The 19,912-nt window shown below is 45.0% G+C and overlaps 1 pseudogene; it reads left to right on the forward strand.

Moving 5' to 3' along the window:
- The first annotated feature begins 2,503 nt into the window (after positions 1-2,503).
- The window catches only part of LOC127450566 (ubiquitin carboxyl-terminal hydrolase 22-like), a 29,472-nt pseudogene continuing 12,063 nt past the window's right edge, over positions 2,504-19,912 (forward strand).

A 19,912-nucleotide genomic window follows, 5' to 3' on the forward strand; every position in this document is an offset into this window, starting at 1 on the left:
TTGCTTCAACAGAAATGAACATCATTTATCTGAAAAAAAAAAGAAATGATGCCAATTTGCCCGAAAATATGATGTTCAAACTCAAGTAATGTTAATTCCCAAGTTGAAGTACCTCAGTAGATGGGTGCAGAGTATATAATATGTATAATTATAGTAATATTTAATTAAAATATTATAGACTAAAAGTACACCTGTAATCTCTACATCATTATAACTCTCCTAAAATTTACCTCATACATTCCCTTCCAAAGGGACTTTGTACTCTTCTCACTCAAAGTACTCACCCTTGTTAAAGAGTGGCGTGCTGTCATAGCAACCATGACAGGTTCTGTTTCCGTTTGTCCTACGAAGGCTGTCTCATTTAAACGAGGCTTGTTTAAAGGAGGACGCTCAGTATACTGCAGCCTTCAAAGGACGCATCCTAGCTAGCACGCAGCCTTAGAAACGAGACAAAGCTGTTGTCTCAAATGCGTATCATCACCGTGGCGAGCTGCCAGGATGGGCATAAGCAAAGGCAAGGCTGGGAGACCGCATTACAAAAGAGGAGGGTACATATACACGACAATGATATACTAAAAACGGAAAAGTTTTTCCTTAGCGTTTTTGAAAAGTTTCGCGTACAGACGACAACATTGTCAAAACGATCCCTGTTCATACGGATCCGCGAAAACAACTAAAAATGCTGTATTATGCATGCCAGGCCAGTAGTTGGCGATGTCACTTTGTAAAGAAACACTATGCGCCTGCGCACATAAGCATTCTTCCACAGAGCGGTGAATACAAACAATGAAGATGGCGATCACTGGTTGTCGTAGTGATGCAGTAAATCTACACTTTGCTGGAGAAGCGTCAATAATCTCAAAATCTTGAGCAGCACAAACACAGTCCTGTAGTCCGCCATTGTAGTTTTGAATGTCTTGCGCTTTGTTTTGAAGTACTCGCACGCATGCCTATAGACGTAATACACGTGCGCATGACGTCATCGTTTTCACAAATTCGCATTTTTGTATGTTTACACGGAGACGATAACAACATCGTTTTCAAAAACTTGCACTTTGAAACCTGTTTTCAAAAAACGAACAGCCAAAACGCATAAAAAGTTTTCCGTTTTTAGTTGAAAACTTTGTCGTGTAAACGGCCCCTCAGAGAAGAATGTTTTTGTTGTGTTAACGCGTAAGTTTGCGATATATTTGCGATGCGCTGCTGTCCTGTCCTCAACTCCATGGTTTGCTGTATTATCAGCTGGCTGGTGCTGATATAGGCCCGACACGCCCATTCAGTAAAGCAGACATTTGAGTGAACCAATGGCGCACTGTGCTTTAACTCCAGTAGGCGGAGCTTGATCAGGAAACAGTTGCCTCGCTGACCAGTAGCTTTGAACATGAAACTGTGTCATTTGTCTCAGAAGTCGGAGCTCGGGACTCGGATCGACGTCATATCCGTTAAAAAAATCCGAGTTGGATGCGTTCCTTTTATACACAACATGACAAGTCGGAAAAAAAGATGGATGCCTCCAGGAAAGTAATTGTTGCACTAGCTCTTTTGTACAAAATAAGTATGCCCTTCACCTAAGAGACCTCGAGGAAGATGACAGAAAGCGGAGAAGGTATGTTAATGTTTCCGCGTATTTGATTATATCAAAACATGTTAACCACGTTTTAATCGAACCAGCAGTGTAAGCAAAGGGCAATGCCCTATACGTATATTTGCAATATAAATTTGCCTAACTGTGTTATGTGTAAACGTTTTTACCGTTTGTAACGTTAGGCAGTGTTGTTGTAGCAACATTGACCATTGTTCTTGTAGCAGCAGCGACCATTGTTGTTGTTAGCAGCAGCGACCTAGCCAATTTTAGCTGTACCAGTTTATAAACAACACATTACGTGGTAATTTACGCATAACAGGATCGTAGCAACATGCCTATAGGCAAGGGTAATACAGTATTGTGTATACAATTTACTAATTTGGACACAAAAATGACAAAAGTGCTAAAAAAAAAAACTTTAAACCCACAGCATACTACAGTCGATGCTCTTCGCAGCCATCTTGCTTTCTGAACTCGGGATCCTCTGAGTTCATCCGACTTTCTGAGTAGGAATTCTGACATCGGGGGGCGTTCCATTTGTCAGTTCCGGTCTCGGAACTCGGAAAATAACTCGGAACTCCGACTTCCGAGACAAATGGAACGCAGCATACCAACCATTAAAAAATCTCTAAAAACTGAACCGGTGGAGCAGCAATCCTGTGGACCAGCATGACACAAAAAATGGAATGTTCTCACCAGTTTAATAAGAGTGAAGAAAATAAGGAGCACCTTTAGTTATCATATGCTGGAATTCGGTATGGGATGTTTGCGCTGCTCGCGCAGTTTCAAAAGGAAACATTAGAGTTCCGCTAGCATGCTAACTGCTGCCGGACACGTTTCATCTTGAAATCACACACAATTTATTGCAGGTTCACTCAACTGAATATAGATGTATGTTTACCTTGCACACAGCTAAATGTGGAGAGTGTCATGAGTCCGGCCGGCTGCTGTAATGTCACAGGCTTTAAAGTGGACAACTGGAGGCAGAACGTGCGGATCATCTATCAGTGCTTTGTGTGGAGCAGGACGGGACAGCGGACAGCAGGAGACGGAAGGTACAAATCACACCTCAAACTCTTATCAAATCAGTACATGATGATGTGGGCTGGTGGAGTCAGCTGCTGGACTCCAAACGTATTGAAATTTAAACGAGATGGAGGCTGATGCTGCTTCTACACGACGAGATTCCTATATGATCGGAGCTTTTATATCGCCCGTATTAGCTGCTAGAACATGTTAGTCTCTTCCACATTAAATTAAGGTTTCATCTGAGCCTTGCTGAGGAGTGCCAAATGTATTTCTGTCTGCTTGTGTTTGCTGTGAGTCACTGACTCTCCTTCAATGACCAATGATGATCCTGGGAAACTTTGACTTGGACCTGTATGCTGTCATGATTACAGTCTGCATTGTTTAACTTTAGGGAAACGTACACCCTTTCCATCTCTCCTGTCATTTTCACTAGGAACTTTTTTTACTGCTCCCTGTCCGCCCGCCTTTTATTACTTTTCAGGATATATAAAGCATTTCTGCATGCTGTCTATCAATTGGGTTATATTAAGCACAACAGTGCAAGCTGGTTTTAGGATGATTGTTTGGTCATGAACATCCTTAAACAGCAACAGTGGCCTTATTAAACTTCTTCCAGGACTTTAGGAAATATTTATTGTATTTTGTACAGTGTAAAGAAATAGTTCACCATAAAAAAGTGCGGAACACAAACGTAGATCATTTGATGGAGTTATGAGGTGAATATATCCGTAAAATGCAAGTCAATGTGGGTCCAACACTTTCGAGCTCCAAAAAAGGACATAAAGGCAGCATAAAGAAAATATATACGACTGCAATGGTTTAATCCATGACTTCTAAAGCGATATGGTTGTTTTTAGGTTCGAAACAGACCAAAACAGAACTCCTCTTTCACTTCAAATCTTGACATCAGCAGTCTCCAAGGCGTGATCATGGCTTTAAGCTCTTCTACACTTGGCATGACGCATACCCAGAGTGCTGTACACGCTTCAGAAGACATGGATTAAACCACTGGTGTCGTATGGCTTACCTCAATGTCCTTATTGGAGCTCAAAAATTTTGGACCCCATTGACTTGCATTGCATGGACAAACAATCATCGTACATAAAAATCCTTGTTTGCGTTCTGCAGAAAGTCATAGGTGTTTGAGATGGCATAAGGGTGAGTAAATGATGAGAGAATTATCATTTTTGGGTACATTATTCCTTTAATATATTTCTATAATGTGGAACATAAATTGCTGTGCTTCTGAATCAGGTGGCCTCAGCAAACTTCCAAGAGGGCCTCAAGCTGACTTAATTATTTAAAATAAGTTAATAAGCTATCATTTATTTTGCTTTAAAGGGATAGTTCACCCAAAAATGAAAATTCTCTCATGACTTACTCACCTTCCTGGCATCCCAGATGTGTATGCCTTTCTTTCTTCTGCAGAACACAAATGAAGATTTGTAAAAGAATATTTCAGCTCTGTAGGTCCTCCCAATGCAAGTGAATGGGTGACCAAATTTTTAAGCTTCAAAATCCACATAAAGGCAGCATAAAAGTAATCCATATGACTGCAGTGGTTAAATCGTGTGTTCAGACATGATATGATATGTGTGGGTGAGAAACAGATAAATATTTAAGTCATTTTTTTATAATAAATTCTCCTCCCTGTCCAGCAGGGGCGATATGCATGAAGAATGCAAATCGCCAAAATAGAAGAAGAAGAATGTGAAAGTGATTGTTTTTCATCCACACCTATCATATCGCTTCAGAAGATATGGATTTAACAACCAGAGCTGCCTGGAGTACTTTTATGTTGCCCTTATGTGGAATTTGGAGCTGCAACATTTTGGCACCCATTCACTTGCATTGGATGGACCTACAGAGCTGAGATATTCTTCAAAAAATCTTCATTTGTGTTCTGCAGAAGAAAGAAAGTCATACATATTTGGGATGGCATTAGGGTGAGTAAATCAGGAGAGAATTTTCATTTTAGTGTGAACTATCCCTTTAATACTGCAAATCGAAAACTGCCTAAAATGGCTAATAATCAAGATGGACAACATTTCTTATCAACATCTCTCTACAACAACTGCTTTTATTGAAGAAACTTCTGGAATAACAAAATGAAACTTGCCAGTTAAATGTTTTGCATTGACACTGGACAGACACATCTATCAGACTGCACAACCAATGATGTAATTTCAACTGTGTGAAACACAAAAGGAGAAATCTTAAAGAATCTTCAAGCAGCTCTTTTCCATCCAACAACAATTCATAGTTACTGCAGCTGTGAAGCTACCGAAGGGAGAAAACAGCATAAAATTACCATTAATTGTATCAAAGTAATTTATACAAGACAGAATAATGGATGTTCAGTCTTCTGTTCTCAAGAGCTTTTGTTACAGGTGCAGAAATATGTCTCATAATAAGCAGTTTGGACATGACATACTGCCTTCACAAGAAGTGTTTTTGTTTAGTGGAACAGGCAGTGGTGGTGGATCTTGTTATATGCGGTAAAGTCTTTATTCTCTGAGGCGCCCTGAGGAGCCATGTCACTCAGCATCCAGAACTAGCCATTTTGCAATAATTTATACTTAATTTGTCATCATTTAAATCTCATTTTAGCCTTTTAAAAAATGCATATGGGGAATAAAAGTGTAACTGGAGGTTAGGCCGAAACGATTAGTCGACATTATCTACAAAAAATTTCATTGTCGAATAGTCGTCTGATCTCATTTAACTTAACGATATCACATTAAACTCTAAAGAGGGTGCGCGAGAGGAGCACCAACCGCAGCTTGCGCCTTATTGAGGAGAGAAAGAAAACACAGCTCACAGTCCAGACTTTCCAAACAGCTTCAGGTGACGTAGATCGCAAAGTATTAGGAAATTATATAAAAATACAAAAGTAAATACAGAAGCACTATCGTTGTGAATTAAAGCGGAGTCGGAGCTGCCGTTCTGCTTAAGCAAAACTTTAACGTCAGAGCGTCTTTAAAGGAAACACCTCGGCGAGCATATCTTTAATGCATCCTTTATTATAGTTCAAATAATACGGAAGCAGGTCATGTAAATTCGTAAGTACAAACTCCGAAACTGGCATTTCTCTGTGCGGTTAGCACCGTTTCTATGAGTCATGTGAAGTGACCCGGTCTAAGGGGGAAGAGATTGACTGCATCCCTGCTGAAGCACACTTTGGCATGGCGACGCTTGTCCCTCGAGCGCGCGCGCTTGATGCAGCTTGATGAAAACGTGATGGCTTGCAACGTATTGAATCATAATATTTGTGTCACGGTGTGTATCTTATCGTAAAGAAAGTTGGCAATACGCAGCTTTATTATTGTTTTTTGTGAGTTAAAGATGGATTGAAGTGAACAGAAAGGTGAGAGAGGGTAGTCTTCGCCCCATTATACACATTTTTGATTTGTTTGTGTTTTGGCTTGTTTTCCAATATAAATATATAAAACCCTTTAAAACAATTTACATTTACTTAAGGAGCTATACTGCAGATGATTTTTTTTTTTTTATCTGAGAATGTTGAATATAATATTATTTAAAATATCTAAAATTCCTTAAAACAACATTAATTTACCTAAGAAGCAACATATTACATAACAACATATAAGATATGATTTCAGAGAATAGATCTTGAGTATATTTTGACTTTTCTGCACTGACAGAAGTATAAACAAGTAAATAATACACTTACATACAACTACACTTATATTTAAGATACATTCTCTTAAAGCAAGTCTAAATATATAATATTTTGCTTCTCAAGTAAATGGATCTTGTTTTAAGGATTTTTAGACAATTTGAAATTGAAAACAAGACAAAAACACTTGATAACAATGGGATTTTTTGCAGTGTATTTTGTACTGAATTAAATTTAATAAAAAGTATTTTTTCCCTTTATTTCAGTGAATGTCATTTAGAGGTACTTTTAAAAGATGGTGTTGTCCTATTTATTGTTAATAAGCATGTTTAATACAACATTTTAAGTCGGCACAAGCTGAAAGAGCTAATGATTAATCGTTGCAATAATCACCTGAATAGTCAAACAATCGTTCTAATAATCGTTAGATTTGTTGATTATCAAAATAATCGTTTGTTGCAGCCCTACTGGAATATTTTTATTTTTTATTATTAAAACACTCCATGAAGTCACAAGCTTGGATCTGTACAACAGGCCCTGACATCAGTTAGAAATCACATTAATGTAATGTTTCACCAGAAATAAAAGCTGTCATCATTTCCTCACCCACATGCCGCTCAAAACCTTTTACCTCTGTGGAACACTAAACGAAGAAGATCCCAGTAGCTGTTGTCCATATAGGAAATGAGGACTTTTACTTGCGAGTTTTGGGCATTATGTGTTGTGTTCTTTGCTAACTCTCTCAAGTCTTTTTGTGTGTCTTTAGGTGAGGTTGTGCATTTGTCATGTGTGTGCTGCTCTGCTGGATCATCTCCACTCCTGTCTGTACTGCGTATTCTTTGGCTGCTTTACAAAGAAACACATTCACGAACATGGCAAAAACAAACGACACAATTTAGGTAAGACACACACAAGTGAGTCATGTCCACAACAAACATACTTTAAAAACACAATCCTCTAAGAACTTACAGAGTGTGTAGTACTGGGCAAATTGTCAAGAAAATTGAAGCTAAAACTTCTTGTTTGACCCATACATTTGTAATATAATTATAATATAATGTATAGTAGTGTAAAAAAAATTTAAAAAAATAAATAAATAATATAAGTCATGCCATTTTGGCAAATATGAAAGTATTTGTAACCTACAGTACATAATAGTTCTGAAACATTTCCATGAAGACCATCATTCCACCAGCAGGTGGTAACAAAGTTCATGTCCAAACTCTGAAAATATAGTGTAATGATAAATTATTTCCCTGACAATCACTGTTAACATGAACTAACAATGAAAAATACTTTTACAGTATTTATCTTAGTTTATGTTGATTTCAACATATACAGATAGATTTTAAAAATCAAAAGTTATATATAACATTAGTTAATGCACTTTGAACTAACATGAACTAACAATGAACAAATGTATTTTTAATAAATTGATATTGACAAAGAGAAATACTGTAAAAAAATATATTGTTAATTTTTTGTTCATGATACCAATACATTAATGCATGTTAACGAATGGAACCTTATTGTAAAGTGTTAGCACACAATTTAATCTATATTTATTGTCAAATTACTGCTTCGTTGTTAATTGTCCATTTTTTTTATTTATTTTTTGCAAATAAAAGAAAAAAGGAGAATTAAAAAGTACACTTCTCATAAGCACTTATCCATCATCAGTGCTCTCTTCAGTTCGGCAGGCCTCTGCACACGCACATGACAAATCTCTTAGAAACGGGACATGATTTTTTTTACGTAAAGTTCACTGAAAATTAAAATTGTATTATACTGCATAAATACAATAAAATAAACTAATATTGACCACTATTAGACAAACTGTATGGTTAAAGCGAGAGTCACTATGTTAAGAAGTATTATCGTTCACTCCCGCATTTGCTCTGAAGTATCGTCAGTTGTCATATTATATTAACTTACAATATCACAGGCTATACTTTAGAAAAAGGAACCAAAATAATTACATGGTAACACTGACGGAAACAGGGACCTTGCTAAGCCAGTGCTGGTCTATGGCTTGTGAATTATTCTCCCTCATTGTGGTCAAAATAACTTAAAATATAGTTGTTAAACCCCTTGTCCTTTTTACTGGATGAAGCAAGGAAGTGACCATGCACAGAGTCTAGAGGACGCTGTTGGTGCAATAACCATAGAAGAACCTCCGAATAAATTGCACTCGATCCAGCCCATTTGAGCAATGCATGCTTAATTTTGCTAAACCCACTTGCACCTAGACTTAGCGCATGCTTGCACGAAAATACCAAAACTTCATGGCCATGCCCACTGACTTAAAGCATAGTGCTGCGCTGTTAAAATAGGGCCCTTAATGTGTTTCTGAATTTTCAGTGTCTCTATTTTATTTTAAGTTTTCATTGCAGCAGGGCCTGGGTAGCTCAGCAAGTAAAGACTCTTAACTACCACACCTGGAGTCACAAGTTCGAATCCAGGGCATGCTGAATGACACCAGTCAGGCTTCCTAAGCAACCAGTTGGCCCGGTTGCTAGAGTGGGTAGGGTCACGTTGGGTTAACCTCCTTGTAGTCGCTATAATATGGTTCTCACTCTCGGTGGGGCGTGTGGTGACTTGTGCGTGGATGCCACGGAGGATAGCGCGAAGCCTCCACACATGCTAGGTCTCCACGGTAACGCGCTCAACAAGCCACGTGATAACATGCGTGGATTGACTGTCTCAGACGCGGAGGCAACTGAGATTCATCCTCCACCACCCGGACTGAGGTGAGTCACTATGCCACCACGAGGACCTAGAGGGCATTGGGAATTGGGCATGGCAAATTGGGGAGAAAATCCACAAAAAAAAAAGTTTTCATTGCAGCACTCATGAATGCTGCTTTCACTACATCAGTGAGGACATCTCACAGATGCAGTAGTTTTATGCTGAGCTAATGATATTTGCTATACCCTAAATCAAACCCTCAGAGAAACCTGATAATTTCAGGAAATGTAAAGGAAAAATGTGCTTTGGCTGATTTATGAGCTTAAATGTCCTAAGCAGTTTGTTGACATTTTCAAAAATACAGTATGTCCCTCACAACTCAAACCTGTACACACTCCTCTCTTAGATGCAATGCTTTTCTTTCTAAGAAATTATAGGTACCATTCTGCCCTACAAAGCCATAACACAGTAACTGCACCAGATTCAAAGTGTTTTTTGTTTTTGTTTTTTTAATTGTCTAGCTGAATCTGAAGAATGCAATATTTTCACTCTGTCAAATCTGTTAGCTGTAGATCTGCTGTATGGAGAGATATTCTGCTTTGTGTGTCAAGATTACATATATGACCGAGACGTGGATCAGATCGCCAGAGAAGAGCAAAGAAAAGCCTGGAAGATGCAAGGTGCTATAGCGTGTTCTTATATCACATGTGCGTGTCTCTTGTCCTCAGCGGTGTGTTGTGTGTTTCTTCAGGAATGGGTGAGAGATTATCCACATGGGATCCCAGCAAGAGAGAGCTGGAGCTGCTGAGAAGCAATCCGAAGGGCAGGAGAATCACCGGCAGCTTCACCATACATGCATAGGTGCAGTGTTACGTTACATCTCTCTTTTACTGCTGTGTGTGTGTGGGTCAGGTTTGCGGGGTTTAATAAACCTGGACAACACGTGCTTCATGAACTGTATCGTCCAGGCGCTCACACACACTCCCCTGCTGCGAGACTTCTTCCTGTCCAACAGACACAAGTGTGAGATGAAGACCAACTATTGTCTGGTGTGTGAGATGTCTCAACTCTTCCAGGAGGTCAGTGTGTGTGTTTGTCAGGTTTTAAATCAAGTAATGAAAATGGCTTAATAAAGGGACTGAATGACATGTAAAGCTGTAAGAAAGCCATAAGATTTCGTCTGTCTCACTCTTGAATTCATCATCACTGAGACGAGCAGGAGGTCACATGTTCACATTGAGAGATGGCTGTGATGAAAGGCTCTCAACTGACACACATATTAAATCAGTCATCAATTGGTGCAGAACCAAAATTGCCTATTGTATGAAAATAAACAATAACAATGATGCTTCAATAGACAGTTCACATGGTGTTACATTTACTGATGCCACAGTATACTACCCCTGACTCAAACTTCATAATAACAGTGAAATACCACATTGTTTTTTATTCATTACAGTGTATGTAGGGTAGCAATATTCACAAATAGCAGTGGTATTCGGCTGAACTTGGTGGCGAAGCAGCTCAGACTATGAGCACAGGCCAGGGGCTGTTCAAACAGAGGGAACACAACAGACTGGAACCGAACGCACGGATCTTGAGACAGACACACATTCCCAAGTTGAATATCTTTCCTGACAAAGTGTTTAAAAACTCTTTGCTTAATCTGAGAAATGCTTATAAGAGAGCAAGTTGCAATGGTCAAGTACCTCCACCTGTAAGGGGCTGTTCACACAGAACGCTTTTGCAACCATCCGTTTTTTTCTTAAATTCTACCAATATTCGACATTTTAATTTGACAGCCCTAATGGGGGTAGTCAGCATTGTTTTTCTCTGCAGACCTGAGACACCAGTTGAGGATCACTGATCAAGACTGAACAAGTGTGTGTGTGTAGTTTTACTCAGGTTATCGCTCTCCTCACATTCCCTTCCGGCTGCTTCATCTGGTTTGGACTTACACACGGCACCTGGCCAGATACGAGCAGCAGGACGCATGCGAGTTCCTCATCGCTGCACTGGACGTCCTGCACAGACACTGTAAAAGTTACACACATGTACACACATCACACAGTGTGAAAATATAGTGAGTTTTTTATCATTTGTCTCGTGTGTGTGTGTGTGTGTGTGTGTGTGTGTGTGTGTCAGGTAATGATAACGGAAAGAAGGCCAACAATCCAAATCACCGTAACTGCATTATTGATCAGATCTTCACAGGAGGACTGCAGTCAGACTTCACCTGTCAAGTGTGCCAGTAAGATCACCACGTGTTCACCAGCAGCTCTAGGGTCATGGCACACTCACAGTCTGTTCACGGACCGTATTGTTTCAGAATTATCTCTGATCTGATTGGCTGCTTTACACAGTTTTCAGGAGTCAGCGTGCACAGGTTTATTTCAGTCCAGCAGGAAACAAAGTTCCCAGCTGCACTACACGAACGCAACAGAAGACATTCATGAGCTGCTTCAGAACATCAATGTGCGTGTGAGACATGTGTACAGACATTTGTTGTGTATTTGCAGTGGCGTTTCCACAACGTTAGACCCATTTTGGGACATCAGTCTGGATCTACCTGGCTTATCCACACCGTTCCGGCACCTCAGTCGTGGAACAGACACGCTCAACGAAGAGAGTCACGTGACCAACTCCACCACACTCACAGACTGCCTCCGCATGTGGACACACAGTCAGTGCTTGTTATAGATCATGATATAGATGTGGTTATTAACAGTCTCTCTCTCTCAGGTTCACTCGGCCAGAGCATCTCGGCAGCAGTGCCAAAATCAAATGTGGTGGTTGCCATAGTTACCAGGAGTCCACTAAACAGTTGACGATTTTCATCTGAAAGTGCGTGCAGCTGAGAACTGAACTCTTATTTTACACTGTATCTGAACATTCTTCATTGACCAGGCTGTCCGTTTCTCTGCTAGATTGTGACACTAGGTGGTAATTAAAACAAGCGGCCTATGCTGATCATCGCAAAATATTGCTATGTTTGGTCACCGTCCCATCTCACTTCTCTTCATCTGCACTTCCAGCGGTTTGAACATTCGGCAAAGTTGAGAAAGAAGATCACAACATACATCTCCTTTCCCTTAGAGCTGGACATGATACCCTTTATGGCCTCTAGGTGAGACAGCACACACACACACACACACACACACACACACACTAGAATGAATTGAATGAAATGAGGCGGTTCCAGATGCGTCTGAAGGAAACATTGCAGTGTTAGTAAGATGCTGCTCTGGATGGATTTTCATGCTGTACATTTTGGGTCTGATGTCTCATGGCTCTGTGTTCATGACCGTTTCTGTGTGTTTGCAGTAAAGAGAACAGAATGAACGGCCAGTACCAGCAGTCACTCTTTTACAACAATGACAGTCATGACATGAGTTCACACACACACACACACACACACACACACACACACACACACACACACACATCTTGCGGAGGAGCTTGGTGTCTCTTCTTATAGTCAGTATGTGTAAATGCACTTCAATAATTTGATTTCAATCAAATTGAATTTTTTTCACTTTTTAAAATGTCATGTACTGTAAAAACAATCGTGCAACTAAAATCGCACCAGTCAGACTAACAGACCTAGATAATGCGATTGTAGCTCGGCTTCGTCCAGCATGTGTACACCTTAATCAGACCATAACTGGCTTCGGCATCATGTGCATTCTTGCTCCGAAAGACGACTGACATCCCGTATAATACAGAGTCTCTAAATTAAAGGAATATTCCAGGTTCAATTCAAGTTATGCTCAATCAACAGCATTTGTGACATAATGTTGATTACTGCAAAAAAATTATATTTTACAATCATAAATCATACTACATAATGATCACTCTAAGCCTTTACAAATACAGTTCCCTATCTGTCACTCACTCGACGTTGGTGTCGATGTAGTGACACTAGTGGTCACTCTTGGGAGCCCGAGACACCTCTGGTCTTTGATAAAAGGCCAATTAAAATTGGCGAGTGGTATTTGCATGCCACTCCCCCGAACATACGGGTATAAAAGGAGCTGGTATGCAACCACTCATTCAGATTTTCTCTTCGGAGCCGAACGGTCATGCTCACTGAGCTGAATACTACTGTTCATTCACCTCTGCTGGATCTGACGGCGCATTTCAGCGGCTTCTCCCTCCTCTGCACTGGTGCACGGCAGAGAATGCCCCTGGGCGCTTCGGCAGAAAGAGAGTATATTTTCTGAAAGAGCATTTTTCCCCTCTAAAAGAGTATATATTTCTCTAAAAGAGCACACACACGGAACGTCTTTTTAAAGACGCGTCTTTTTAAAGATGCTTTTCCGATTGTGTGTTATTCCTGGTTGTGCTCGTTATTTCTCGCCTTCTAACGGTCACGATCACTGTCTTTCGTGTCTGGGCACTGCTCACACGGAGACAGCGTTTGTGGATGGTCATGTTCACATTGCGAGAATATGTCCATGGCAACATTGCGGTCGCGGCTCGCCTTCGTAAGAAAGCGAGCCACCCCAGAGGCTTCCGCCTCGGTCCTTTTACCCAAGGGTTTGAGGCCAGCGCGGCTAGCACTGGGGGCGATTTGGGGACCCCAATGGGACCGCCTCTGCCGGGTATCCCCCCGCGGACCTCCCATTCCCCAGCATGCTCGTCTGCCCTGATCGGGCTTCCGGGTGAGTCGGCCGGCTCGTCTCACGGCGAGTTCGACCTCTTATTCGGAGCCCGCGAAAGTGATGAGCTCTCGAGCGCAGCATCGGAGAGCGGGCTCGTGCAGTCGGAAGCCTCAGCTGGGCTCCTCCCTTCGGGGTCGATCGCCCAGTCACAGGCTGACGCGGAGATGACGACATGCTTTCCCGGGCAGCCACGAGCGTCGGTTAGAGTGGATTTCACCGCTCTTCCCTGAAACCTCGTGCCTCGGTGATTGGTTCCTGGGCTCGCGGCGCCGCTCAAAGCCACGCCCCACCCCGTTCCTTTCTTCCCGGAAGTGCATGAAGAGCTGACAAGGTTGCGGGAGGCACTTTTTACTGCCCGGTCCCGATCTTTTCAGCTTCCCCGCTCTCACTACCCTCGATGGTGGGGCGGCCAAGGGTTATTCGGCAATCCCCCGGTGGATAAAGGCGCTCGCGGTGCACCTATGTCCCGCAGAGCGCCGCCACCTGGTGCGGGTGCCCAAAGCCCCCGTCCAAGGCCTGTAGGTTTTCATCGTCTCTGACAGCCGAGGCCTACGTGGCCGCTGGACAAGCCGCCTCCGCCCTGCACACCATGGCTCTCCTGCAAGTCCGCCAAGGCGCTAAAGGAACTGCATGAGGGTAGTTCCGCCCCGGGATTGATGCAGGAACTGCGCTCAGCGACCGACCTCACTCTCCAAGTGACAGAGGTCACGGCGCGGTCTCTTGGGCGGACGATGGCCACACTAGTGGTCCAGGAACGCCACCTTTGGCTCAACCTGGTCAAGATGGGTGAGGCCGACAAGACACGATTCCTTGCTGCCCCCATTTCCCAGGCGGGTCTATTCGGCGACACCGTCGAGGACTTTGCCCAGCAGTTCTCGATGGTAGAGCAGTAGATGGATGCTAGCCGGCATATCCTGCCCCGGCGCAGCTCAAGATCCTGCACCCCATCTACTCATCACCAAGGGCGTCCCCCTGCGGTGACTGCACCGGCTCTGCCGCAGCCCGCTCCTTCGGCCTGGCCCCGGCGTGGAGCCCACCGCAGGAAGCAGACGCCACCCGCGACCCAGGGACAACGAAACCCGCTGCTCTGGAGCTGGTAAGCAGATCTTCATCTTTTTGTTACCTTTTGCATTTAATTGCGCTGCATGCCCAAGTGGCTGCAGTACTCAAGAGCTCAGTAAGAGTGGTTCCCTTGTTCCCTGGGTCACGTATCCAGTGTGTACGGCTGGCATCACGACCACCGTCCACCACTCCATTTGGCAGGTTGGCACTCCAGCGGCGGTCTCCCGCCCTGAGCGCCCAGCTGTGGCACAAATCCGCCCCCGATGTGACAGTCTCCACGGGTCACGAGGACAGGCCTCTTCCTCCCCCATCCCAGGCTGTTCCGGGGGTGGTCACAAGGAGCCAGGTAAGTGCTTCGATGTCCTCGGACTCAGCACGGCCACGACGTGGTGTGGCACCTCGAGCTCCGCCCCGCCGCAAGGCCCCACCTGCCGGTACATCCGATGACGTTGTCCTATTGGTCCCCCTTGCGCGGAACTTGGACGCATGGCTTGCGCCTTCCAATCCGTCACGAGGGCTCGTCCGGACCGTCCTACTCAGCTGCGCGATTCACTTCGCCGGGCATCCGCCCAGGTTCAGCGTTGTCCACTTCACCTTGGTGAAAGACGAAAACGCTGCTACCTTGCGCGGAGATCGCTACCCTCCTACGGAAGGACGCGATAGAACCTGTCCCTCCAGCCAAGATGAAGAAAGGGTTTTACAGTCCTACTTCATTGTACCAAAAAAAGGCGGTGGGTTGCGGCCAATCTTGGACCTGCGAGTACTGAACCGGGCTTTACACAGACTCCCGTTCAAGATGCTGACACAAAGACGCATTCTAGCGAGCGTCCGGCATCAAGATTGGTTCGCGGCGGTAGACCCGAAGGATGCGTACTTTCCGGTCTTCATCCTTCCTCGAAACAGACCCTTCCTGCGGTTCGCGTTCGAGGGTCAGGCGTATCGGTACAAAGTCCTCCCTTTCAGCCTGTCCCTGTCTCCTCACATCTTTACGAAGATCGCAGAGGCTGCCCTTGCCCCGTTAAGGGAGGTGGGCATTCGCATTCTCAACTATCTCGACGACTGGCTAATCTTAGCTCTCTCTCGAGACGTGTTATGCGCACACAGGGACCTAGTGCTCTCACACATCAGCCGACTAGGGCTTCGGGTCAACTGGGAAAAGAGCAAGCTCCTCCCAGTTCAGAGCATCTCTTTTCTCGGTTTGGAGTTGGACTCTGTCTCCTTGACGATGCGCCTTACGAGCGAGCGCGCCCAGTCAGTGCTGGCCTGTTTGAAGGCATTCAAACAGAAAATAGCGGTTCCACTGAAACTTTTTCAGAGGCTCCTGGGGCATATGGCATCCTTGGCAGTGGCCACCCCGCTCGGGTTGATGCATATGAGGCCGCTTCAGCACTGGCTCCAGACTCGAGTTCCGAGACGGGCATGGTGCCACGGGACACACCGCGTGGCCATTATGTCGGTCTGTCACCGTCTTTTCAGCCCTTGGACCGACCTCTCGTTTCTACGAGCAGGTGTTACCCTAGAACTAGTCTCCAGGTGCGTCGTGGTCACGACAGACCCCTCAAACAGGCTGGGGCGCTGTTGGCAACGGGCACGCAGCCGCCAGCCTCTGGACGGGTCCACGGCTGCATTGGCACACCAACTGCCTCGAGTTACTGGCAATTCTGCTCGCCCTGCGGAGGTTCCGGCCGTTGATCCAGGGCAAGCACGTGCTATTTTGGACAGACAGCACGGCAGCGGCAGCATATGTTAACCGCCAAGGCGGTCTGCGCTCCCGCTGTATGTCACAACTCGCCCGCCGTCTCCTCCAACGGAGTCAGCAGCACCTCAAGTCGCTGCAAGCCACTCACATCCTGGGCAACCTCAACACTTCGGCGGACGTGCCATAACAACAGGTTACCCTCAAGGGAGAGTGGAGACTCCACCTTCAGGTGGTCCAGCTGATTTGGAGTCGATTCGACAGGCACAGGTGCACCTGTTCGCCTCCCAAGAATCCTCCCCACTGCCCACTCTGGTACGCCCTGACCGAGGCCTTCCTCGGCATAGATGCGCTGGCACACAGCTGGTCCCCTGGCATTCGCAAATATGCATTTTCCCCAGTGAGCCTGCTCGCACAGACCCTGTGCAAGGTCAGGGAGGACGAGGAGAAGGTCGTCCTGGTAAGCACCCTACTGGCCTGCCCAGACGTGGTGCTTGGACCTCACGCTCCTTGCGACAGCTCCCCCCGGGCAAATTCCCCTGAGGAAGGACCTTCTTTCTCAGGGAAGGGGCACCATCCGGCACCCGCACCCAGACCTCTGGAATCTCCATGTCTGGCCCCTGGACGGGATGCGGAAGACATAAGCTGTCTCCCACCTGTAATGGTAGACACGTTCACTCAGGCTAGGGCTCCCTCTACGAGGCGCCTGTATGCCTTTAAGTGGCGTCTGTTCGCCAAGTGGTGTTCTTCCCGTCGGGAAGACCCCTAGAGATGCGCAGTCAGATCAGTGCTTTCCTTCCTCCAAGAGAGGTTGGAAGGGAGGCTGTCCCCTTCCACCTTGAAGGTGTACATTGCTGCCATAGCAGCACACCATGACGCAGTCGACGGTAAGTCCTTAGGGAAGCATGATCTGATCATCAGGTTCCTAAGAGGCGCCAGGAGGCTGAATCCCTCCAGGCCGCGCCTCGTTCCCTCAGCGGACCTCTGTAGTTCTCAGGGTCTACAGAGAGCCCCCTTTGAGCCTTTGCAGTCAGCCGAGCTTAAGGCACTCTCCCTGAAGACTGCCCTCCTGACTGCGCTCACTTCCATCAAGAGGGTAGGTGACCTGCAAGCGTTCTCTGTCAGCGAAACGTGCCTAGAGTTCGGTCTAGGTTACTCTCACGTGATCTTGAGACCCTGACTGGGCTATGTGCCCAAGGTTCCCTCCACCCCTTTAGGGACTAGGTGGTGAACCTGCAAGTGCTGCCCCAGGAGGAGGCAGACCCAGCCCTGTCGTTGCTGTGTCCGGTGCGTGCTTTACACATCTATTTGGATCGCACGCAGAGCTTTAGAATCTCTGAGCAGCTCTTTGTCTGCTTTTGGTGCACAGCGGAAAGGAAGCACTGTCTCCAAGCAGAGGATCGCCCACTGGCTCGTTGACGCCATAACTATGGCATATCTCGCCCAAAACATGCCGCCCCCGGTAGGGCTACGAGCCCATTCTACCCGTGGTGTAGCGGCTTCTTGGGCCCTGGCCAGAGGTGCCTCTCTAACAGATATTTGCAGAGCAGTGGGCAACACCCAACACCTTTGCAAGGTTCTACAACCTCCGGGTGGAACCGGTTTCATCCCAGGTAGTGGCACGCAACACAAGCGGATAAGCCCTGGATAGCCGGCTGGGTGTACCGCTTGCACATAGCACCTTCCACCTCCTTTTGAGCTGAAGACGTGCGCTGCTAATTCCCAGTAGTGTTCACAAAAGTTGTTCCCTGGTTGACTTCCTCCGAGCCCTGTGGCAGTCGAGTTTTCAGAGAGACTCGTTGCTGGCCCAGTACATGTGCTAACTAAGAGCCCGGTTCCCGGGGTAGGTGCCCCGCATGTGGTGGTTCCCTGTAAGGCTAACCCCATGCGATCTATATCTTCCGCTAATTCATTTCCCTGCTGGCAAACTGCGTCTTCCTTGGGCAGAGTCCCTCTGCCCCAGTCTCCATGTTGTAGTAACTCCTCCCCCATTGGGCAGGATCTACCTTGAAGGCTCTCCACATGGTTGGAAAAACCATGTGATGTATTCTTCCACTTAAATATCCCCCACCCCCTCTCTTGGGGTGAGGTGTGGTCTCTGCGGTGTCCGTCCCTTGGGAGGGACACCCCCCGACTAGACCTGGCGGCCCAGTCAGATAATCCCCCTTCTTTTTTAGGGAGTGGAAAAAGAGAAGGGGAAAGAGGCCACGACTGGGTTAAGCCTGTCTCTATCTTTGGGTAGTCGACTTGTCCCCAAAAAGGGCCATTCAACACTCATAACTGTGTTGGGGAGGTTACGTGTCGACCTGGTGTGCTGGCTATGAGGCACACAGCAAGTCTGCCCACCGCACACCGCCAGTTCACATAACACAGTTCAGCCTTGTGGCGTTTTGTATAGGGACCCCTAGTGTCACCACATCGACACCAACGTCGAGTGAGTGACAGATAGGGAACGTCATGGTTACTGGTGTAACCTCCGTTCCCTGATGGAGGGAACGAGACGCTGGTCCCTCCTGCCACAATGCTGAACTACCCGCTGAAATGGCTGGACCTTATATTGGCTCCTCAGCGTAAAACCTGAATGAGTGGTTGCATACCAGCTCCTTTTATACCCGTATGTTCGGGGGAGTGGCATGCAAATACCACTCGCCAATTTTCATTGGCCTTTTATCAAAGACCAGAGGTGTCTCGGGCTCCCAAGAGTGACCCCTAGTGTCACTACATCGACACCAACGTCTCGTTCCCTCCATCAGGGAACGGAGGTTTACACCAGTAACCATGACGTTTCATTTTCTGTTAATGCATGATTTTCTGTAAAGCTGCTTTGAAACGATGTGTGTTGTGAAAAGCGCTATACAAATAAAAATGACTTGAATTGGCTTGACTTCTTTACAAAAAGCAAAAATCGAGGTTACAGTGAAGCACTTACAATGCAAGTCAATGGGGAACAATCTTCGAATGTTAAAATACTCACTTTTTCAAAAGCCCTTACAAAAATTGAGAGATCATGGCAAAATTTCCTCGCCACATCATTTTCACATGCAATTTCAATTTCTCTTGTGAAGAGCTGCAAACTTCTGGCAAACATTTGCTGCGAATAACAAAGCTCATTTGCATGTGAGACTATAGCCACAAGATTTAAACAATTTGTGTGTTAACATGTAGTGTGATAAAATCACTTACTAACCTTTTCTGTGAAAAGTTATAGCCAATTTTACAACTTCATTACCATGACGCCAACAAACCCTAAAAACCTAAAATGACTGTAAAAATTATGATTTAATCATCTCTACAGCTCAGATAATACACAAGTTTTAACAGAAGAATTAATGTAAATGCTTTTATAAAATTATAAGCTTCACACTTCTGTCTTTACATCCTCCAAAAATTGGCCCCATTGAATTCCATTGTAAGTGTCTCACTGTAACACAGATTTTTGCATTTTTTTATAAAGATAAAAGGAGGGACGAGTTGAAATTCATCTTTGTGGTAATCAACATTATGCCACATACAGTATGCTGTCGACTGAACTTGTATTGAACCCGGAA

The sequence above is a fragment of the Myxocyprinus asiaticus genome, chromosome 13 (genome assembly GCF_019703515.2).
Source record: "Myxocyprinus asiaticus isolate MX2 ecotype Aquarium Trade chromosome 13, UBuf_Myxa_2, whole genome shotgun sequence".
Taxonomy (NCBI): Eukaryota; Metazoa; Chordata; class Actinopteri; order Cypriniformes; family Catostomidae; genus Myxocyprinus; species Myxocyprinus asiaticus.